We start from the raw sequence: 21279 nt of genomic DNA on the forward strand, positions 1-21279 counted from the left end.
TTAAACCTTGCAAAATTCGCCATAAAAAAACTATGGAAGCTAGGACCACCAAATTTGAAGGGTTTGTAGGTAAAAATAGGGAGCCCTTTCACACCAAAATTTGCGACATTCTATCGAACCGTTTCGGAGATATTCGCGAGTTTTTGTTTAATTTTACGGCGAAAAGGCCCGGACCCCCCATGGTGAGGCGCGATTGGCGAGCATGGGGAGGAAGGAGGAAACCCTGTTAGGCCACGTTTCAAATTTCAAGTCGATCGGACAATTAGGGCCCGAGATATGGGGGGTCAAAGTTTGGCCCATTTCCGTGACCCCATCGAAATTTCGGACGCTTGCGCCGGGGTCAAAAATTGAGCTACGAGAAAACGCTTGTGGGGGACTGTTCATGTGTCTCAATGGGAAGTACTGTGTGAGCGGTTTGAAATTCGGTGCAACGGTTATAGGGAATTGTCGCGGCCGAAATGTGTCAAATTCGTGAACTTTGACCCTATGAAAGTCGGGTCCTATTGGGCTTAGAGAGAAACTTTTTTTTAAATTGATGTACTCTTCGAGAGGAACAATTTTGGCAATCTCGGATTTTTAAAATTCGCGAATGGAGTTTCTGTAGGGAATTTCCGTTCGGTTTTTGGGCTATTTTTTAAACCTTCAAAAATTTGCCATAAAAAACTATGGAAACTAGAAGCACCAAATTTGGAGGGTTTTCAGGTAAAAATAGGGAGCCCTTTCACACCAAAATTTTCGACATTCTATCGAACCGTTTCGGAGATATTCGCGAGTTTTTGTTTTAAAATTACGGCGAAAAGGCCCGGAGCCCCCATGGTGAGCCGCGATTGGCGAGCATGCGGAGGAAGGCCGAAACCCTGTTAGGCCACGTTTCAAATTTCAAGTCGATCGGACAATTAGGGCCCGAGATATGGGGGGTCAAAGTTTGGCCCATTACCGTGACCATTTCCGTGACCCCATCGAAATTTCGGACGCTTGCGCCGGGGTCAAAAATTGAGCTACGAGAAAACGCTTGCGGGTGATTGTTCATGTGTCTCAATGGGAAGTACTGTGTGAGCGGTTTGAAATTCGGTGCAACGGTTATAGGGAATTGTCGCGGCCGAAATGTGTCAAATTCGTGAACTTTGACCCTATGAAAGTCGGGTCCTATTGGGCCTAGAGAGAAACTTTTTTTTTTAAATTGATGTACTCTTCGAGAGCAACATTTTGGCTATCTCGGATTTTTAAAATTCGCGAATGGAGTTTCTGTAGGGAATTTCCGTTCGGTTTTTGGGCTATTTTTTAAACCTTCAAAAATTCGCCATAAAAAACTATGGAAACTAGAAGCACCAAATTTGGAGGGTTTTCAGGTAAAAATAGGGAGCCCTTTCACACCAAAATTTTCGACATTCTATCGAACCGTTTCGGAGATATTCGCGAGTTTTTGTTTTAACATTATGGCGAAAAGGCCCGGAGCCCCCATGGTGAGCCGCGATTGGCGAGCATGCGGAGGAAGGCCGAAACCCTGTTAGGCCACGTTTCAAATTTCAAGTCGATCGGACAATTAGGGCCCGAGATATGGGGGGTCAAAGTTTGGCCCATTACCGTGACCATTTCCGTGACCCCATCGAAATTTCGGACGCTTGCGCCGGGGTCAAAAATTGAGCTACGAGAAAACGCTTGCGGATGATTGTTCATGTGTCTCAATGGGAAGTACTGTGTGAGCGGTTTGAAATTCGGTGCAACGGTTATAGGGAATTGTCGCGGCCGAAATGTGTCATATTCGTGAACTTTGACCCTATGAAAGTCGGGTCCTATTGGGCCTAGAGAGAAACTTTTTTTTTTAAATTGATGTACTCTTCGAGAGCAACATTTTGGCTATCTCGGATTTTTAAAATTCGCGAATGGAGTTTCTGTAGGGAATTTCCGTTCGGTTTTTGGGCTATTTTTTAAACCTTCAAAAATTCGCCATAAAAAACTATGGAAACTAGAAGCACCAAATTTGGAGGGTTTTCAGGTAAAAATAGGGAGCCCTTTCACACCAAAATTTTCGACATTCTATCGAACCGTTTCGGAGATATTCGCGAGTTTTTGTTTTAACATTACGGCGAAAAGGCCCGGAGCCCCCATGGTGAGCCGCGATTGGCGAGCATGCGGAGGAAGGCCGAAACCCTGTTAGGCCACGTTTCAAATTTCAAGTCGATCGGACAATTAGGGCCCGAGATATGGCGGGTCAAAGTTTGGCCCATTTCCGTGACCCCATCGAAAATTCGGTCGCTTGCGCCGGGGTCAAAAATTGAGCTACGAGAAAACGCTTGCGGGGGATTGTTCATGTGTCTCAATGGGATGTACTGTGTGAGCGGTTTGAAATTCGGTGCAACGGTTATAGGGAATTGTCGCGGCCGAAATGTGTCAAATTCGTGAACTTTGACCCTATGAAAGTCGGGTCCTATTGGGCCTAGAGAGAAACTTTTTTTTTTTAAATTGATGTACTCTTCGAGAGCAACATTTTGGCTATCTCGGATTTTTAAAATTCGCGAATGGAGTTTCTGTAGGGAATTTCCGTTCGATTTTTGGGCTATTTTTTAAACCTTCAAAAATTCGCCATAAAAAAACTATGGAAGCTAGAAGCACCAAATTTGGAGGGTTTTCAGGTAAAAATAGGGAGCCCTTTCACACCAAAATTTTCGACATTCTATCGAACCGTTTCGGAGATATTCGCGAGTTTTTGTTTTAACATTACGGCGAAAAGGCCCGGAGCCCCCATGGTGAGCCGCGATTGGCGAGCATGCGGAGGAAGGCCGAAACCCTGTTAGGCCACGTTTCAAATTTCAAGTCGATCGGACAATTAGGGCCCGAGATATGGGGGGTCAAAGTTTGGCCCATTACCGTGACCATTTCCGTGACCCCATCGAAATTTCGGACGCTTGCGCCGGGGTCAAAAATTGAGCTACGAGAAAACGCTTGCGGGTGATTGTTCATGTGTCTCAATGGGATGTACTGTGTGAGCGGTTTGAAATTCGGTGCAACGGTTATAGGGAATTGTCGCGGCCGAAATGTGTCAAATTCGTGAACTTTGACCCTATGAAAGTCGGGTCCTATTGGGCTTAGAGAGAAACTTTTTTTTTAAATTGATGTACTCTTCGAGAGCAACATTTTTTGTATCTCGAAGTTTTAAAATTCGCGAATGGAGTTTCTGTAGGGAATTTCCGATCGAATTTTGGGCTATTTTTTAAACCTTCAAAAATTCGCCACAAAAAAACTATGGAAGCTAGGACCACCAAATTTGGAGGGTTTGTATGTAAAAATAGGGAGCCCTTTCACACCAAAATTTGCGACATTCTATCGAACCGTTTCGGAGATATTCGCGAGTTTTTGTTTTAATATTACGGCGAAAAGGCCCGGAGCCCCCATGGTGAGCCGCGATTGGCGAGCATGGGGAGGAAGGCCGAAAACCTGTTAGGCCACGTTTCAAATTTCAAGTCGATCGGACAATTAGGGCCCGAGATATGGGGGGTCAAAGTTTGGCCCATTTCCGTGACCCCATCGAAAATTCGGTCGCTTGCGCCGGGGTCAAAAATTGAGCTACGAGAAAACGCTTGCGGGGGATTGTTCATGTGTCTCAATGGGATGTACTGTGTGAGCGGTTTGAAATTCGGTGCAACGGTTATAGGGAATTGTCGCGGCCGAAATGTGTCAAATTCGTGAACTTTGACCCTATGAAAGTCGGGTCCTATTGGGCCTAGAGAGAAACTTTTTTTTTTTAAATTGATGTACTCTTCGAGAGCAACATTTTGGCTATCTCGGATTTTTAAAATTTGCGAATGGAGTTTCTGTAGGGAATTTCCGTTCGATTTTTGGGCTATTTTTTAAACCTTCAAAAATTCGCCATAAAAAAACTATGGAAGCTAGAAGCACCAAATTTGGAGGGTTTTCAGGTAAAAATAGGGAGCCCTTTCACACCAAAATTTTCGACATTCTATCGAACCGTTTCGGAGATATTCGCGAGTTTTTGTTTTAACATTACGGCGAAAAGGCCCGGAGCCCCCATGGTGAGCCGCGATTGGCGAGCATGCGGAGGAAGGCCGAAACCCTGTTAGGCCACGTTTCAAATTTCAAGTCGATCGGACAATTAGGGCCCGAGATATGGGGGGTCAAAGTTTGGCCCATTACCGTGACCATTTGCGTGACCCCATCGAAATTTCGGACGCTTGCGCCGGGGTCAAAAATTGAGCTACGAGAAAACGCTTGCGGGTGATTGTTCATGTGTCTCAATGGGAAGTACTGTGTGAGCGGTTTGAAATTCGGTGCAACGGTTATAGGGAATTGTCGCGGCCGAAATGTGTCAAATTCGTGAACTTTGACCCTATGAAAGTCGGGTCCTATTGGGCCTAGAGAGAAACTTTTTTTTTTAAATTGATGTACTCTTCGAGAGCAACATTTTGGCTATCTCGGATTTTTAAAATTCGCGAATGGAGTTTCTGTAGGGAATTTCCGTTCGATTTTTGGGCTATTTTTTAAACCTTCAAAAATTCGCCATAAAAAAACTATGGAAGCTAGAAGCACCAAATTTGGAGGGTTTTCAGGTAAAAATAGGGAGCCCTTTCACACCAAAATTTGCGACATTCTATCGAACCGTTTCGGAGATATTCGCGAGTTTTTGTTTTAACATTACGGCGAAAAGGCCCGGAGCCCCCATGGTGAGCCGCGATTGGCGAGCATGCGGAGGAAGGCCGAAACCCTGTTAGGCCACGTTTCAAATTTCAAGTCGATCGGACAATTAGGGCCCGAGATATGGGGGGTCAAAGTTTGGCCCATTTCCGTGACCCCATCGAAAATTCGGTCGCTTGCGCCGGGGTCAAAAATTGAGCTACGAGAAAACGCTTGCGGGGGATTGTTCATGTGTCTCAATGGGATGTACTGTGTGAGCGGTTTGAAATTCGGTGCAACGGTTATAGGGAATTGTCGCGGCCGAAATGTGTCAAATTCGTGAACTTTGACCCTATGAAAGTCGGGTCCTATTGGGCCTAGAGAGAAACTTTTTTTTTTAAATTGATGTACTCTTCGAGAGCAACATTTTGGCTATCTCGGATTTTTAAAATTCGCGAATGGAGTTTCTGTAGGGAATTTCCGTTCGATTTTTGGGCTATTTTTTAAACCTTCAAAAATTCGCCATAAAAAAACTATGGAAGCTAGAAGCACCAAATTTGGAGGGTTTTCAGGTAAAAATAGGGAGCCCTTTCACACCAAAATTTGCGACATTCTATCGAACCGTTTCGGAGATATTCGCGAGTTTTTGTTTTAACATTACGGCGAAAAGGCCCGGAGCCCCCATGGTGAGCCGCGATTGGCGAGCATGCGGAGGAAGGCCGAAACCCTGTTAGGCCACGTTTCAAATTTCAAGTCGATCGGACAATTAGGGCCCGAGATATGGGGGGTCAAAGTTTGGCCCATTACCTTGACCATTTCCGTGACCCCATCGAAATTTCGGACGCTTGCGCCGGGGTCAAAAATTGAGCTACGAGAAAACGCTTGCGGGTGATTGTTCATGTGTCTCAATGGGAAGTACTGTGTGAGCGGTTTGAAATTCGGTGCAACGGTTATAGGGAATTGTCGCGGCCGAAATGTGTCAAATTCGTGAACTTTGACCCTATGAAAGTCGGGTCCTATTGGGCCTAGAGAGAAACTTATTTTTTTAAAATTGATGTACTCTTCGAGAGCAACATTTTGGCTATCTCGGATTTTTAAAATTTGCGAATGGAGTTTCTGTAGGGAATTTCCGTTCGATTTTTGGGCTATTTTTTAAACCTTCAAAAATTCGCCATAAAAAAACTATGGAAGCTAGGACCACCAAATTTGGAGGGTTTTCAGGTAAAAATAGGGAGCCCTTTCACACCAAAATTTTCGACATTCTATCGAACCGTTTCGGAGATATTCGCGAGTTTTTGTTTTAACATTACGGCGAAAAGGCCCGGAGCCCCCATGGTGAGCCGCGATTGGCGAGCATGCGGAGGAAGGCCGAAACCCTGTTAGGCCACGTTTCAAATTTCAAGTCGATCGGACAATTAGGGCCCGAGATATGGGGGGTCAAAGTTTGGCCCATTACCGTGACCATTTCCTTGACCCCATCGAAATTTCGGACGCTTGCGCCGGGGTCAAAAATTGAGCTACGAGAAAACGTTTGCGGGGGATTGTTCATGTGTCTCAATGGGAAGTACTGTGTAAGCGGTTTGAAATTCGGTGCAACGGTTATAGGGAATTGTAGCGGCCGGAATGTGTAAAATTCGTGAACTTTGACCCTATGAATGTCGGGTCCTATTGGGCTTAGAGAGAAACTTTTTTTTTTAAATTGATGTACTCTTCGAGAGCAACATTTTGGCTATCTCGGAGTTTTAAAATTCGCGAATGGAGTTTCTGTAGGGAATTTCCGTTCGGTTTTTGGGCTATTTTTTAAACCTTGCAAAATTCGCCATAAAAAAACTATGGAAGCTAGGACCACCAAATTTGAAGGGTTTGTAGGTAAAAATAGGGAGCCCTTTCACACCAAAATTTGCGACATTCTATCGAACCGTTTCGGAGATATTCGCGAGTTTTTGTTTAATTTTACGGCGAAAAGGCCCGGACCCCCCATGGTGAGGCGCGATTGGCGAGCATGGGGAGGAAGGAGGAAACCCTGTTAGGCCACGTTTCAAATTTCAAGTCGATCGGACAATTAGGGCCCGAGATATGGGGGGTCAAAGTTTGGCCCATTTCCGTGACCCCATCGAAATTTCGGACGCTTGCGCCGGGGTCAAAAATTGAGCTACGAGAAAACGCTTGCGGGGGATTGTTCATGTGTCTCAATGGGAAGTACTGTGTGAGCGGTTTGAAATTCGGTGCAACGGTTATAGGGAATTGTCGCGGCCGAAATGTGTCAAATTCGTGAACTTTGACCCTATGAAAGTCGGGTCCTATTGGGCTTAGAGAGAAACTTTTTTTTAAATTGATGTACTCTTCGAGAGGAACAATTTTGGCAATCTCGGATTTTTAAAATTCGCGAAAGGAGTTTCTGTAGGGAATTTCCGTTCGGTTTTTGGGCTATTTTTTAAACCTTCAAAAATTCGCCATAAAAAACTATGGAAACTAGAAGCACCAAATTTGGAGGGTTTTCAGGTAAAAATAGGGAGCCCTCTCACACCAAAATTTTCGACATTCTATCGAACCGTTTCGGAGATATTCGCGAGTTTTTGTTTTAACATTACGGCGAAAAGGCCCGGAGCCCCCATGGTGAGCCGCGATTGGCGAGCATGCGGAGGAAGGCCGAAACCCTGTTAGGCCACGTTTCAAATTTCAAGTCGATCGGACAATTAGGGCCCGAGATATGGGGGGTCAAAGTTTGGCCCATTACCTTGACCATTTCCGTGACCCCATCGAAATTTCGGACGCTTGCGCCGGGGTCAAAAATTGAGCTACGAGAAAACGCTTGCGGGTGATTGTTCATGTGTCTCAATGGGAAGTACTGTGTGAGCGGTTTGAAATTCGGTGCAACGGTTATAGGGAATTGTCGCGGCCGAAATGTGTCAAATTCGTGAACTTTGACCCTATGAAAGTCGGGTCCTATTGGGCCTAGAGAGAAACTTTTTTTTTTAAATTGGTGTACTCTTCGAGAGCAACATTTTGGCTATCTCGGATTTTTAAAATTCGCGAATGGAGTTTCTGTAGGGAATTTCCGTTCGGTTTTTGGGCTATTTTTTAAACCTTCAAAAATTCGCCATAAAAAACTATGGAAACTAGAAGCACCAAATTTGGAGGGTTTTCAGGTAAAAATAGGGAGCCCTTTCACACCAAAATTTTCGACATTCTATCGAACCGTTTCGGAGATATTCGCGAGTTTTTGTTTTAACATTATGGCGAAAAGGCCCGGAGCCCCCATGGTGAGCCGCGATTGGCGAGCATGCGGAGGAAGGCCGAAACCCTGTTAGGCCACGTTTCAAATTTCAAGTCGATCGGACAATTAGGGCCCGAGATATGGGGGGTCAAAGTTTGGCCCATTACCGTGACCATTTCCGTGACCCCATCGAAATTTCGGACGCTTGCGCCGGGGTCAAAAATTGAGCTACGAGAAAACGCTTGCGGGTGATTGTTCATGTGTCTCAATGGGAAGTACTGTGTGAGCGGTTTGAAATTCGGTGCAACGGTTATAGGGAATTGTCGCGGCCGAAATGTGTCAAATTCGTGAACTTTGACCCTATGAAAGTCGGGTCCTATTGGGCTTAGAGAGAAACTTTTTTTTTAAATTGATGTACTCTTCGAGAGCAACATTTTTTGTATCTCGAAGTTTTAAAATTCGCGAATGGAGTTTCTGTAGGGAATTTCCGATCGAATTTTGGGCTATTTTTTAAACCTTCAAAAATTCGCCACAAAAAAACTATGGAAGCTAGGACCACCAAATTTGGAGGGTTTGTATGTAAAAATAGGGAGCCCTTTCACACCAAAATTTGCGACATTCTATCGAACCGTTTCGGAGATATTCGCGAGTTTTTGTTTTAATATTACGGCGAAAAGGCCCGGAGCCCCCATGGTGAGCCGCGATTGGCGAGCACGGGGAGGAAGGCCGAAACTCTGTTAGGCCACGTTTCAAATTTCAAGTCGATCGGACAATTAGGGCCCGAGATATGGGGGGTCAAAGTTTGGCCCATTTCCGTGACCATTGGGGCGGCCCCCATCGAAAATTCGGTCGCTTGCGCCGGGTCCAAAAATTGAGCTACGAGAAAACGCTTGCTGGGGATTGTTCATGTGTCTCAATGGGAAGTACTGTGTGAGCGGTTTGAAATTCGGTGCAACGGTTATAGGGAATTGTAGCGGCCGGAATGTGTAAAATTCGTGAACTTTGACCCTATGAATGTCGGGTCCTATTGGGCTTAGAGAGAAACTTTTTTTTTAAATTGATGTACTCTTCGAGAGCAACATTTTGGCTATCTCGGAGTTTTAAAATTCGCGAATGGAGTTTCTGTAGGGAATTTCCGTTCGATTTTTGGGCTATTTTTTAAACCTTGCAAAATTCGCCATAAAAAAACTATGGAAGCTAGGACCACCAAATTTGAAGGGTTTGTAGGTAAAAATAGGGAGCCCTTTCACACCAAAATTTGCGACATTCTATCGAACCGTTTCGGAGATATTCGCGAGTTTTTCTTTAATTTTACGGCGAAAAGGCCCGGACCCCCCATGGTGAGGCGCGATTGGCGAGCATGGGGAGGAAGGACGAAACCCTGTTAGGCCACGTTTCAAATTTCAAGTCGATCGGACAATTAGGGCCCGAGATATGGGGGGTCAAAGTTTGGCCCATTTCCGTGACCCCATCGAAATTTCGGACGCTTGCGCCGGGGTCAAAAATTGAGCTACGAGAAAACGCTTGCGGGTGATTGTTCATGTGTCTCAATGGGAAGTACTGTGTGAGCGGTTTGAAATTCGGTGCAACGGTTATAGGGAATTGTCGCGGCCGAAATGTGTCAAATTCGTGAACTTTGACCCTATGAAAGTCGGGTCCTATTGGGCCTAGAGAGAAACTTTTTTTTTTTAATTGGTGTACTCTTCGAGAGCAACATTTTGGCTATCTCGGATTTTTAAAATTCGCGAATGGAGTTTCTGTAGGGAATTTCCGTTCGGTTTTTGGGCTATTTTTTAAACCTTCAAAAATTCGCCATAAAAAACTATGGAAACTAGAAGCACCAAATTTGGAGGGTTTTCAGGTAAAAATAGGGAGCCCTTTCACACCAAAATTTTCGACATTCTATCGAACCGTTTCGGAGATATTCGCGAGTTTTTGTTTTAACATTATGGCGAAAAGGCCCGGAGCCCCCATGGTGAGCCGCGATTGGCGAGCATGCGGAGGAAGGCCGAAACCCTGTTAGGCCACGTTTCAAATTTCAAGTCGATCGGACAATTAGGGCCCGAGATATGGGGGGTCAAAGTTTGGCCCATTACCGTGACCATTTCCGTGACCCCATCGAAATTTCGGACGCTTGCGCCGGGGTCAAAAATTGAGCTACGAGAAAACGCTTGCGGGTGATTGTTCATGTGTCTCAATGGGAAGTACTGTGTGAGCGGTTTGAAATTCGGTGCAACGGTTATAGGGAATTGTCGCGGCCGAAATGTGTCAAATTCGTGAACTTTGACCCTATGAAAGTCGGGTCCTATTGGGCTTAGAGAGAAACTTTTTTTTTAAATTGATGTACTCTTCGAGAGCAACATTTTTTGTATCTCGAAGTTTTAAAATTCGCGAATGGAGTTTCTGTAGGGAATTTCCGATCGAATTTTGGGCTATTTTTTAAACCTTCAAAAATTCGCCACAAAAAAACTATGGAAGCTAGGACCACCAAATTTGGAGGGTTTGTATGTAAAAATAGGGAGCCCTTTCACACCAAAATTTGCGACATTCTATCGAACCGTTTCGGAGATATTCGCGAGTTTTTGTTTTAATATTACGGCGAAAAGGCCCGGAGCCCCCATGGTGAGCCGCGATTGGCGAGCATGGGGAGGAAGGCCGAAACCCTGTTAGGCCACGTTTCAAATTTCAAGTCGATCGGACAATTAGGGCCCGAGATATGGGGGGTCAAAGTTTGGCCCATTTCCGTGACCATTGGGGCGGCCCCCATCGAAAATTCGGTCGCTTGCGCCGGGTCCAAAAATTGAGCTACGAGAAAACGCTTGCTGGGGATTGTTCATGTGTCTCAATGGGAAGTACTGTGTGAGCGGTTTGAAATTCGGTGCAACGGTTATAGGGAATTGTAGCGGCCGGAATGTGTAAAATTCGTGAACTTTGACCCTATGAATGTCGGGTCCTATTGGGCTTAGAGAGAAACTTTTTTTTTAAATTGATGTACTCTTCGAGAGCAACATTTTGGCTATCTCGGAGTTTTAAAATTCGCGAATGGAGTTTCTGTAGGGAATTTCCGTTCGATTTTTGGGCTATTTTTTAAACCTTGCAAAATTCGCCATAAAAAAACTATGGAAGCTAGGACCACCAAATTTGAAGGGTTTGTAGGTAAAAATAGGGAGCCCTTTCACACCAAAATTTGCGACATTCTATCGAACCGTTTCGGAGATATTCGCGAGTTTTTCTTTAATTTTACGGCGAAAAGGCCCGGACCCCCCATGGTGAGGCGCGATTGGCGAGCATGGGGAGGAAGGACGAAACCCTGTTAGGCCACGTTTCAAATTTCAAGTCGATCGGACAATTAGGGCCCGAGATATGGGGGGTCAAAGTTTGGCCCATTTCCGTGACCCCATCGAAATTTCGGACGCTTGCGCCGGGGTCAAAAATTGAGCTACGAGAAAACGCTTGCGGGGGATTGTTCATGTGTCTCAATGGGAAGTACTGTGTGAGCGGTTTGAAATTCGGTGCAACGGTTATAGGGAATTGTCGCGGCCGAAATGTGTCAAATTCGTGAACTTTGACCCTATGAAAGTCGGGTCCTATTGGGCTTAGAGAGAAACTTTTTTTTTAAATTGATGTACTCTTCGAGAGGAACAATTTTGGCAATCTCGGATTTTTAAAATTCGCGAATGGAGTTTCTGTAGGAAATTTCCGTTCGATTTTTGGGCTGTTTTTTAAACCTTCAAAAATTCGCCATAAAAAAACTATGGAAACTACTAGCACCAAATTTGGAGGGTTTGTAGGTAAAAATAGGGAGCCCTTTCACACCAAAATTTGCGACATTCTATCGAACCGTTTCGGAGATATTCGCGAGTTTTTGTTTTAACATTACGGCGAAAAGGCCCGGAGCCCCCATGGTGAGCCGCGATTGGCGAGCATGCGGAGGAAGGCCGAAACCCTGTTAGGCCACGTTTCAAATTTCAAGTCGATCGGACAATTAGGGCCCGAGATATGGGGGGTCAAAGTTTGGCCCATTACCGTGACCATTTCCGTGACCCCATCGAAATTTCGGACGCTTGCGCCGGGGTCAAAAATTGAGCTACGAGAAAACGCTTGCGGGTGATTGTTCATGTGTCTCAATGGGAAGTACTGTGTGAGCGGTTTGAAATTCGGTGCAACGGTTATAGGGAATTGTCGCGGCCGAAATGTGTCAAATTCGTGAACTTTGACCCTATGAAAGTCGGGTCCTATTGGGCTTAGAGAGAAACTTTTTTTTTAAATTGATGTACTTATCGAGAGCAACATTTTGTGTATCTCGAAGTTTTAAAATTCGCGAATGGAGTTTCTGTAGGGAATTTCCGATCGAATTTTGGGCTATTTTTTAAACCTTCAAAAATTCGCCACAAAAAAACTATGGAAGCTAGGACCACCAAATTTGGAGGGTTTGTATGTAAAAATAGGGAGCCCTTTCACACCAAAATTTGCGACATTCTATCGAACCGTTTCGGAGATATTCGCGAGTTTTTGTTTTAATATTACGGCGAAAAGGCCCGGAGCCCCCATGGTGAGCCGCGATTGGCGAGCATGGGGAGGAAGGCCGAAACCCTGTTAGGCCACGTTTCAAATTTCAAGTCGATCGGACAATTAGGGCCCGAGATATGGGGGGTCAAAGTTTGGCCCATTTCCGTGACCATTGGGGCGGCCCCCATCGAAAATTCGGTCGCTTGCGCCGGGTCCAAAAATTGAGCTACGAGAAAACGCTTGCTGGGGATTGTTCATGTGTCTCAATGGGAAGTACTGTGTGAGCGGTTTGAAATTCGGTGCAACGGTTATAGGGAATTGTAGCGGCCGGAATGTGTAAAATTCGTGAACTTTGACCCTATGAATGTCGGGTCCTATTGGGCTTAGAGAGAAACTTTTTTTTTTAAATTGATGTACTCTTCGAGAGGAACAATTTTGGCAATCTCGGATTTTTAAAATTCGCGAATGGAGTTTCTGTAGGAAATTTCCGTTCGATTTTTGGGCTGTTTTTTAAACCTTCAAAAATTCGCCATAAAAAAACTATGGAAACTACTAGCACCAAATTTGGAGGGTTTGTAGGTAAAAATAGGGAGCACTTTCACACCAAAATTTGCGACATTCTATCGAACCGTTTCGGAGATATTCGCGAGTTTTTGTTTTAACATTACGGCGAAAAGGCCCGGAGCCCCCATGGTGAGCCGCGAATGGCGAGCATGCGGAGGAAGGCCGAAACCCTGTTAGGCCACGTTTCAAATTTCAAGTCGGTCGGACAATTAGGGCCCGAGATATGGGGGGTCAAAGTTTGGCCCATTTCCGTGATCATTGGGGCGGCCCCCATCGAAATTTCGGTCGCTTGCGCCGGGGTCAAAAATTGAGCTACGAGAAAACGCTTGCGGGGGATTGTTCATGTGTCTCAATGGGAAGTACTGTGTGAGCGGTTTGAAATTCGGTGCAACGGTTATAGGGAATTGTCGCGGCCGAAATGTGTCAAATTCGTGAACTTTGACCCTATGAAAGTCGGGTCCTATTGGGCCTAGAGAGAAACTTTTTTTTTAAATTGATGTACTCTTCGAGAGCAACATTTTGGCTATCTCGGATTTTTAAAATTCGCGAATGGAGTTTCTGTAGGGAATTTCCGTTCGGTTTTTGGGCTATTTTTTAAACCTTGCAAAATTCGCCATAAAAAAACTATGGAAGCTAGGACCACCAAATTTGAAGGGTTTGTAGGTAAAAATAGGGAGCCCTTTCACACCAAAATTTGCGACATTCTATCGAACCGTTTCGGAGATATTCGCGAGTTTTTCTTTAATTTTACGGCGAAAAGGCCCGGACCCCCCATGGTGAGGCGCGATTGGCGAGCATGGGGAGGAAGGACGAAACCCTGTTAGGCCACGTTTCAAATTTCAAGTCGATCAGACAATTAGGGCCCGAGATATGGGGGGTCAAAGTTTGGCCCATTTCCGTGACCCCATCGAAATTTCGGACGCTTGCGCCGGGGTCAAAAATTGAGCTACGAGAAAACGCTTGCGGGGGATTGTTCATGTGTCTCAATGGGAAGTACTGTGTGAGCGGTTTGAAATTCGGTGCAACGGTTATAGGGAATTGTCGCGGCCGAAATGTGTCAAATTCGTGAACTTTGACCCTATGAAAGTCGGGTCCTATTGGGCTTAGAGAGAAACTTTTTTTTTAAATTGATGTACTCTTCGAGAGGAACAATTTTGGCAATCTCGGATTTTTAAAATTCGCGAATGGAGTTTCTGTAGGAAATTTCCGTTCGATTTTTGGGCTGTTTTTTAAACCTTCAAAAATTCGCCATAAAAAAACTATGGAAACTACTAGCACCAAATTTGGAGGGTTTGTAGGTAAAAATAGGGAGCCCTTTCACACCAAAATTTGCGACATTCTATCGAACCGTTTCGGAGATATTCGCGAGTTTTTGTTTTAACATTACGGCGAAAAGGCCCGGAGCCCCCATGGTGAGCCGCGATTGGCGAGCATGCGGAGGAAGGCCGAAACCCTGTTAGGCCACGTTTCAAATTTCAAGTCGATCGGACAATTAGGGCCCGAGATATGGGGGGTCAAAGTTTGGCCCATTTCCGTGACCCCATCGAAAATTCGGTCGCTTGCGCCGGGGTCAAAAATTGAGCTACGAGAAAACGCTTGCGGGGGATTGTTCATGTGTCTCAATGGGAAGTACTGTGCGAGCGGTTTGAAATTCGGTGCAACGGTTATAGGGAATTGTCGCGGCCGAAATGTGTCAAATTCGTGAACTTTGACCCTATGAAAGTCGGGTCCTATTGGGCCTAGAGAGAAACTTTTTTTTTTAAATTGATGTACTCTTCGAGAGCAACATTTTGGCTATCTCGGATTTTTAAAATTCGCGAATGGAGTTTCTGTAGGGAATTTCCGATCGAATTTTGGGCTATTTTTTAAACCTTCAAAAATTGGCCACAAAAAAACTATGGAAGCTAGGACCACCAAATTTGGAGGGTTTGTATGTAAAAATAGGGAGCCCTTTCACACCAAAATTTGCGACATTCTATCGAACCGTTTCGGAGATATTCGCGAGTTTTTGTTTTAATATTACGGCGAAAAGGCCCGGAGCCCCCATGGTGAGCCGCGATTGGCGAGCATGGGGAGGAAGGCCGAAACCCTGTTAGGCCACGTTTCAAATTTCAAGTCGATCGGACAATTAGGGCCCGAGATATGGGGGGTCAAAGTTTGGCCCATTTCCGTGACCATTGGGGCGGCCCCCATCGAAAATTCGGTCGCTTGCGCCGGGTCCAAAAATTGAGCTACGAGAAAACGCTTGCTGGGGATTGTTCATGTGTCTCAATGGGAAGTACTGTGTGAGCGGTTTGAAATTCGGTGCAACGGTTATAGGGAATTGTAGCGGCCGGAATGTGTCAAATTCGTGAACTTTGACCCTATGAATGTCGGGTCCTATTGGGCTTAGAGAGAAACTTTTTTTTTTAAATTGATGTACTCTTCGAGAGCAACATTTTGGCTATCTCGGATTTTTAAAATTCGCGAATGGAGTTTCTGTAGGGAATTTCCGTTCGGTTTTTGGGCTATTTTTTAAACCTTCAAAAATTCGCCATAAAAAACTATGGAAACTAGAAGCACCAAATTTGGAGGGTTTTCAGGTAAAAATAGGGAGCCCTTTCACACCAAAATTTTCGACATTCTATCGAACCGTTTCGGAGATATTCGCGAGTTTTTGTTTTAACATTACGGCGAAAAGGCCCGGAGCCGCCATGGTGAGCCGCGATTGGCGAGCATGCGGAGGAAGGCCGAAACCCTCTTAGGCCACGTTTCAAATTTCAAGTCGATCGGACAATTAGGGCCCGAGATATGGGGGGTCAAAGTTTGGCCCATTTCCGTGACCCCATCGAAAATTCGGTCGCTTGCGCCGGGGTCAAAAATTGAGCTACGAGAAAACGCTTGCGGGGGATTGTTCATGTGTCTCAATGGGAAGTACTGTGTGAGCGGTTTGAAATTCGGTGCAACGGTTATAGGGAATTGTCGCGGCCGAAATGTGTCAAATTCGTGAACTTTGACCCTATGAAAGTCGGGTCCTATTGGGCCTAGAGAGAAACTTTTTTTTTTTAATTGATGTACTCTTCGAGAGCAACATTTTGGCTATCTCGGATTTTTAAAATTCGCGAATGGAGTTTCTGTAGGGAATTTCCGTTCGGTTTTTGGGCTATTTTTTAAACCTTGCAAAATTCGCCATAAAAAAACTATGGAAGCTAGGACCACCAAATTTGAAGGGTTTGTAGGTAAAAATAGGGAGCCCTTTCACACCAAAATTTGCGACATTCTATCGAACCGTTTCGGAGATATTCGCGAGTTTTTGTTTAATTTTACGGCGAAAAGGCCCGGACCCCCCATGGTGAGGCGCGATTGGCGAGCATGGGGAGGAAGGCCGAAACCCTGTTAGGCCACGTTTCAAATTTCAAGTCGATCGGACAATTAGGGCCCGAGATATGGGGGGTCAAAGTTTGGCCCATTTCCGTGACGCCATCGAAATTTCGGACGCTTGCGCCGGGGTCAAAAATTGAGCTACGAGAAAACGCTTGCGGGGGATTGTTCATGTGTCTCAATGGGAAGTACTGTGTGAGCGGTTTGAAATTCGGTGCAACGGTTATAGGGAATTGTCGCGGCCGAAATGTGTCAAATTCGTGAACTTTGACCCTATGAAAGTCGGGTCCTATTGGGCTTAGAGAGAAACTTTTTTTTTAAATTGATGTACTCTTCGAGAGGAACAATTTTGGCAATCTCGGATTTTTAAAATTCGCGAATGGAGTTTCTGTAGGAAATTTCCGTTCGATTTTTGGGCTGTTTTTTAAACCTTCAAAAATTCGCCATAAAAAAACTATGGAAACTACTAGCACCAAATTTGGAGGGTTTGTAGGTAAAAATAGGGAGCCCTTTCACACCAAAATTTGCGACATTCTATCGAACCGTTTCGGAGATATTCGCGAGTTTTTGTTTTAACATTACGGCGAAAAGGCCCGGAGCCCCCATGGTGAGCCGCGATTGGCGAGCATGCGGAGGAAGGCCGAAACCCTGTTAGGCCACGTTTCAAATTTCAAGTCGATCGGACAATTAGGGCCCGAGATATGGGGGGTCAAAGTTTGGCCCATTTCCGTGACCCCATCGAAAATTCGGTCGCTTGCGCCGGGGTCAAAAATTGAGCTACGAGAAAACGCTTGCGGGGGATTGTTCATGTGTCTCAATGGGAAGTACTGTGCGAGCGGTTTGAAATTCGGTGCAACGGTTATAGGGAATTGTCGCGGCCGAAATGTGTCAAATTCGTGAACTTTGACCCTATGAAAGTCGGGTCCTATTGGGCCTAGAGAGAAACTTTTTTTTTTAAATTCATGTACTCTTCGAGAGCAACATTTTGGCTATCTCGGATTTTTAAAATTCGCGAATGGAGTTTCTGTAGGGAATTTCCGTTCGATTTTTGGGCTATTTTTTAAACTTTCAAAAATTCGCCATAAAAAAACTATGGAAGCTAGGACCACCAAATTTGAAGGGTTTTCAGGTAAAATTAGGGAGCCCTTTCACACCAAAATTTGCGACATTCTATCGAACCGTTTCGGAGATATTCGCGAGTTTTTGTTTTAACATTACGGCGAAAAGGCCCGGAGCCCCCATGGTGAGCCGCGATTGGCGAGCATGGGGAGAAAGGCCGAAACCCTGTTAGGCCACGTATCAAATTTCAAGTCGATCGGACAATTAGGGCCCGAGATATGGGGGGTCAAAGTTTTGCCCATTTCCGTGACCATTGGGGCGGCCCCCATCGAAATTTCGGTCGCTTGCGCCGGGGTCAAAAATTGAGCTACGAGAAAACGCTTGCTGGGGATTGTTCATGTGTCTCAATGGGAAGTACTGTGTGAGCGGTTTGAAATTCGGTGCAACGGTTATAGGGAATTGTAGCGGCCGGAATGTGTAAAATTCGTGAACTTTGACCCTATGAATGTCGGGTCCTATTGGGCTTAGAGAGAAACTTTTTTTTTTAAATTGATGTACTCTTCGAGAGCAACATTTTGGCTATCTCGGATTTTTAAAATTCGCGAATGGAGTTTCTGTAGGGAATTTCCGTTCGGTTTTTGGGCTATTTTTTAAACATTCAAAAATTCGCCATAAAAAAACTATGGAAGCTAGGACCACCAAATTTGAAGGGTTTGTAGGTAAAAATAGGGAGCCCTTTCACACCAAAATTTGCGACATTCTATCGAACCGTTTCGGAGATATTCGCGAGTTTTTGTTTAATTTTACGGCGAAAAGGCCCGGACCCCCCATGGTGAGGCGCGATTGGCGAGCATGGGGAGGAAGGCCGAAACCCTGTTAGGCCACGTTTCAAATTTCAAGTCGATCGGACAATTAGGGCCCGAGATATGGGGGGTCAAAGTTTGGCCCATTTCCGTGACCATTGGGGCGGCCCCCATCGAAATTTCGTTCGCTTGCGCCGGGGTCAAAAATGGAGCTACGAGAAAACGTTTGCTGGGGATTGTTCATGTGTCTCAATGGGAAGTACTGTGTGAGCGGTTTGAAATTCGGTGCAACGGTTATAGGGAATTGTCGCGGCCGAAATGTGTCAAATTCGTGAACTTTGACCCTATGAAAGTCGGGTCCTATTGGGCTTAGAGAGCAACTTTTTTTTTAAATTGATGTACTCTTCGAGAGCAACATTTTGTGTATCTCGAAGTTTTAAAATTCGCGAATGGAGTTTCTGTAGGGAATTTCCGATCGAATTTTGGGCTATTTTTTAAACCTTCAAAAATTCGCCACAAAAAAACTATGGAAGCTAGGACCACCAAATTTGGAGGGTTTGTATGTAAAAATAGGGAGCCCTTTCACACCAAAATTTGCGACATTCTATCGAACCGTTTCGGAGATATTCGCGAGTTTTTGTTTTAATATTACGGCGAAAAGGCCCGGAGCCCCCATGGTGAGCCGCGATTGGCGAGCATGGGGAGGAAGGCCGAAACCCTGTTAGGCCACGTTTCAAATTTCAAGTCGATCGGACAATTAGGGCCCGAGATATGGGGGGTCAAAGTTTGGCCCATTTCCGTGACCATTGGGGCGGCCCCCATCGAAAATTCGGTCGCTTGCGCCGGGTCCAAAAATTGAGCTACGAGAAAACGCTTGCTGGGGATTGTTCATGTGTCTCAATGGGAAGTACTGTGTGAGCGGTTTGAAATTGGGTGCAACGGTTATAGCGAATTGTCGCGGCCGAAATGTGTCAAATTCGTGAACTTTGACCCTATGAAAGTCGGGTCCTATTGGGCTTAGAGAGAAACTTTTTTCTTAAATTGATGGACTCTTCGTGAGCAACATTTTGGCTATCTCGGATTTTTAAAATTCGCGAATGGAGTTTCTGTAGGGAATTTCCGTTCGATTTTTGGGCTATTTTTTAAACATTCAAAAATTCGTCATAAAAAAACTATGGAACCTAGGACTACCAAATTTGGAGGGTTTGTAGGTAAAAATAGGGAGCCCTTTCACACCAAAATTTGCGACATTCTATCGAACCGTTTCGGAGATATTCGCGAGTTTTTGTTTTAACATTACGGCGAAACGGCCTGGACCCCCGATGGTGAGCCGCGATTGGCGAGCATGGGGAGGAAGGCCGAAACCCTGTTAGGCCACGTTTCAAATTTCAAGTCGATCGGACAATTAGGGCCCGAGATATGTTGTGTCAAAATTTGGCCCATTTCCGTGACCCCATCGAAATTTCGGACGCTTGCGCCGGGGTCAACATTTGAGCTACGAGAAAACGCTTGCGGGGGATTGTTCATGTGTCTCAATGGGAAGTACTGTGTGAGCGGTTTAAAATTCGGTGCAACGGTTATAGGGAATTGTCGCGGCCGAAATGTGTCAAATTCGTTAACCTTGACCCTTTGAAAGTCGGGTCCTATTGGGCCTAGAGAGAAACTTTTTTTTAAATTGATGTACTCTTCGAGAGCAACATTTTGGCTATCTCGGATTTTTAAAATTCGCGAATGGAGTTTCTGTAGGGAATTTCCGTTCGATTTTAGGGCTATTTTTTAAACCTTCAAAAATTCGCCATAAAAAAACTATGGAAGCTAGGACCACCAAATTTGAAGGGTTTTCAGGTAAAAATAGGGAGCCCTTTCACACCAAAATTTGCGACATTCTATCGAACCGTTTCGGAGATATTCGCGAGTTTTTGTTTAATTTTACGGCGAAAAGGCCCGGACCCCCCATGGTGAGGCGCGATTGGCGAGCATGGGGAGGAAGGCCGAAACCCTGTTAGGCCACGTTTCTAATTTCAAGTCGATCGGACAATTAGGGCCCGAAATATGGGGGGTCAAAGTTTGGCCCATTTCCGTGACGCCATCGAAATTTCGGACGCTTGCGCCGGGGTCAAAAATTGAGCTACGAGAAAACGCTTGCGGGGGATTGTTCATGTGTCTCAATGGGAAGTACTGTGTGAGCGGTTTGAAATTCGGTGCAACGGTTATAGGGAATTGTCGCGTTCGAAATGTGTCAAATTCGTGAACTTTGACCCTATGAAAGTCGGGTCCTATTGGGCTTAGAGAGAAACTTTTTTTTTAAATTGATGTACTCTTCGAGAGGAACAATTTTGGCAATCTCGGATTTTTAAAATTCGCGAATGGAGTTTCTGTAGGAAATTTCCGTTCGATTTTTGGGCTGTTTTTTAAACCTTCAAAAATTCGCCATAAAAAAACTATGGAAACTACTAGCACCAAATTTGGAGGGTTTGTAGGTAAAAATAGGGAGCCCTTTCACACCAAAATTTGCGACATTCTATCGAACCGTTTCGGAGATATTCGCGAGTTTTTGTTTTAACATTACGGCGAAAAGGCCCGGAGCCCCCATGGTGAGCCGCGATTGGCGAGCATGCGGAGGAAGGCCGAAACCCTGTTAGGCCACGTTTCAAATTTCAAGTCGATCGGACAATTAGGGCCCGAGATATGGGGGGTCAAAGTTTGGCCCATTACCGTGACCATTTCCGTGACCCCATCGAAATTTCGGACGCTTGCGCCGGGGTCAAAAATTGAGCTACGAGAAAACGCTTGCTGGGGATTGTTCATGTGTCTCAATGGGAAGTACTGTGTGAGCGGTTTGAAATTGGGTGCAACGGTTATAGGGAATTGTCGCGGCCGAAATGTGTCAAATTCGTGAACTTTGACCCTATGAAAGTCGGGTCCTATTGGGCTTAGAGAGAAACTTTTTTCTTAAATTGATGGACTCTTCGTGAGCAACATTTTGGCTATCTCGGATTTTTAAAATTCGCGAATGGAGTTTCTGTAGGGAATTTCCGTTCGATTTTTGGGCTATTTTTTAAACATTCAAAAATTCGTCATAAAAAAACTATGGAAGCTAGGACTACCAAATTTGGAGGGTTTGTAGGTAAAAATAGG

This window comes from Stegodyphus dumicola, chromosome X2 (genome assembly GCF_044657685.1).
Source record: "Stegodyphus dumicola isolate Sdum_Otavi_A_Nest chromosome X2, ASM4465768v1".
In the NCBI taxonomy this organism is placed as follows: domain Eukaryota; kingdom Metazoa; phylum Arthropoda; class Arachnida; order Araneae; family Eresidae; genus Stegodyphus; species Stegodyphus dumicola.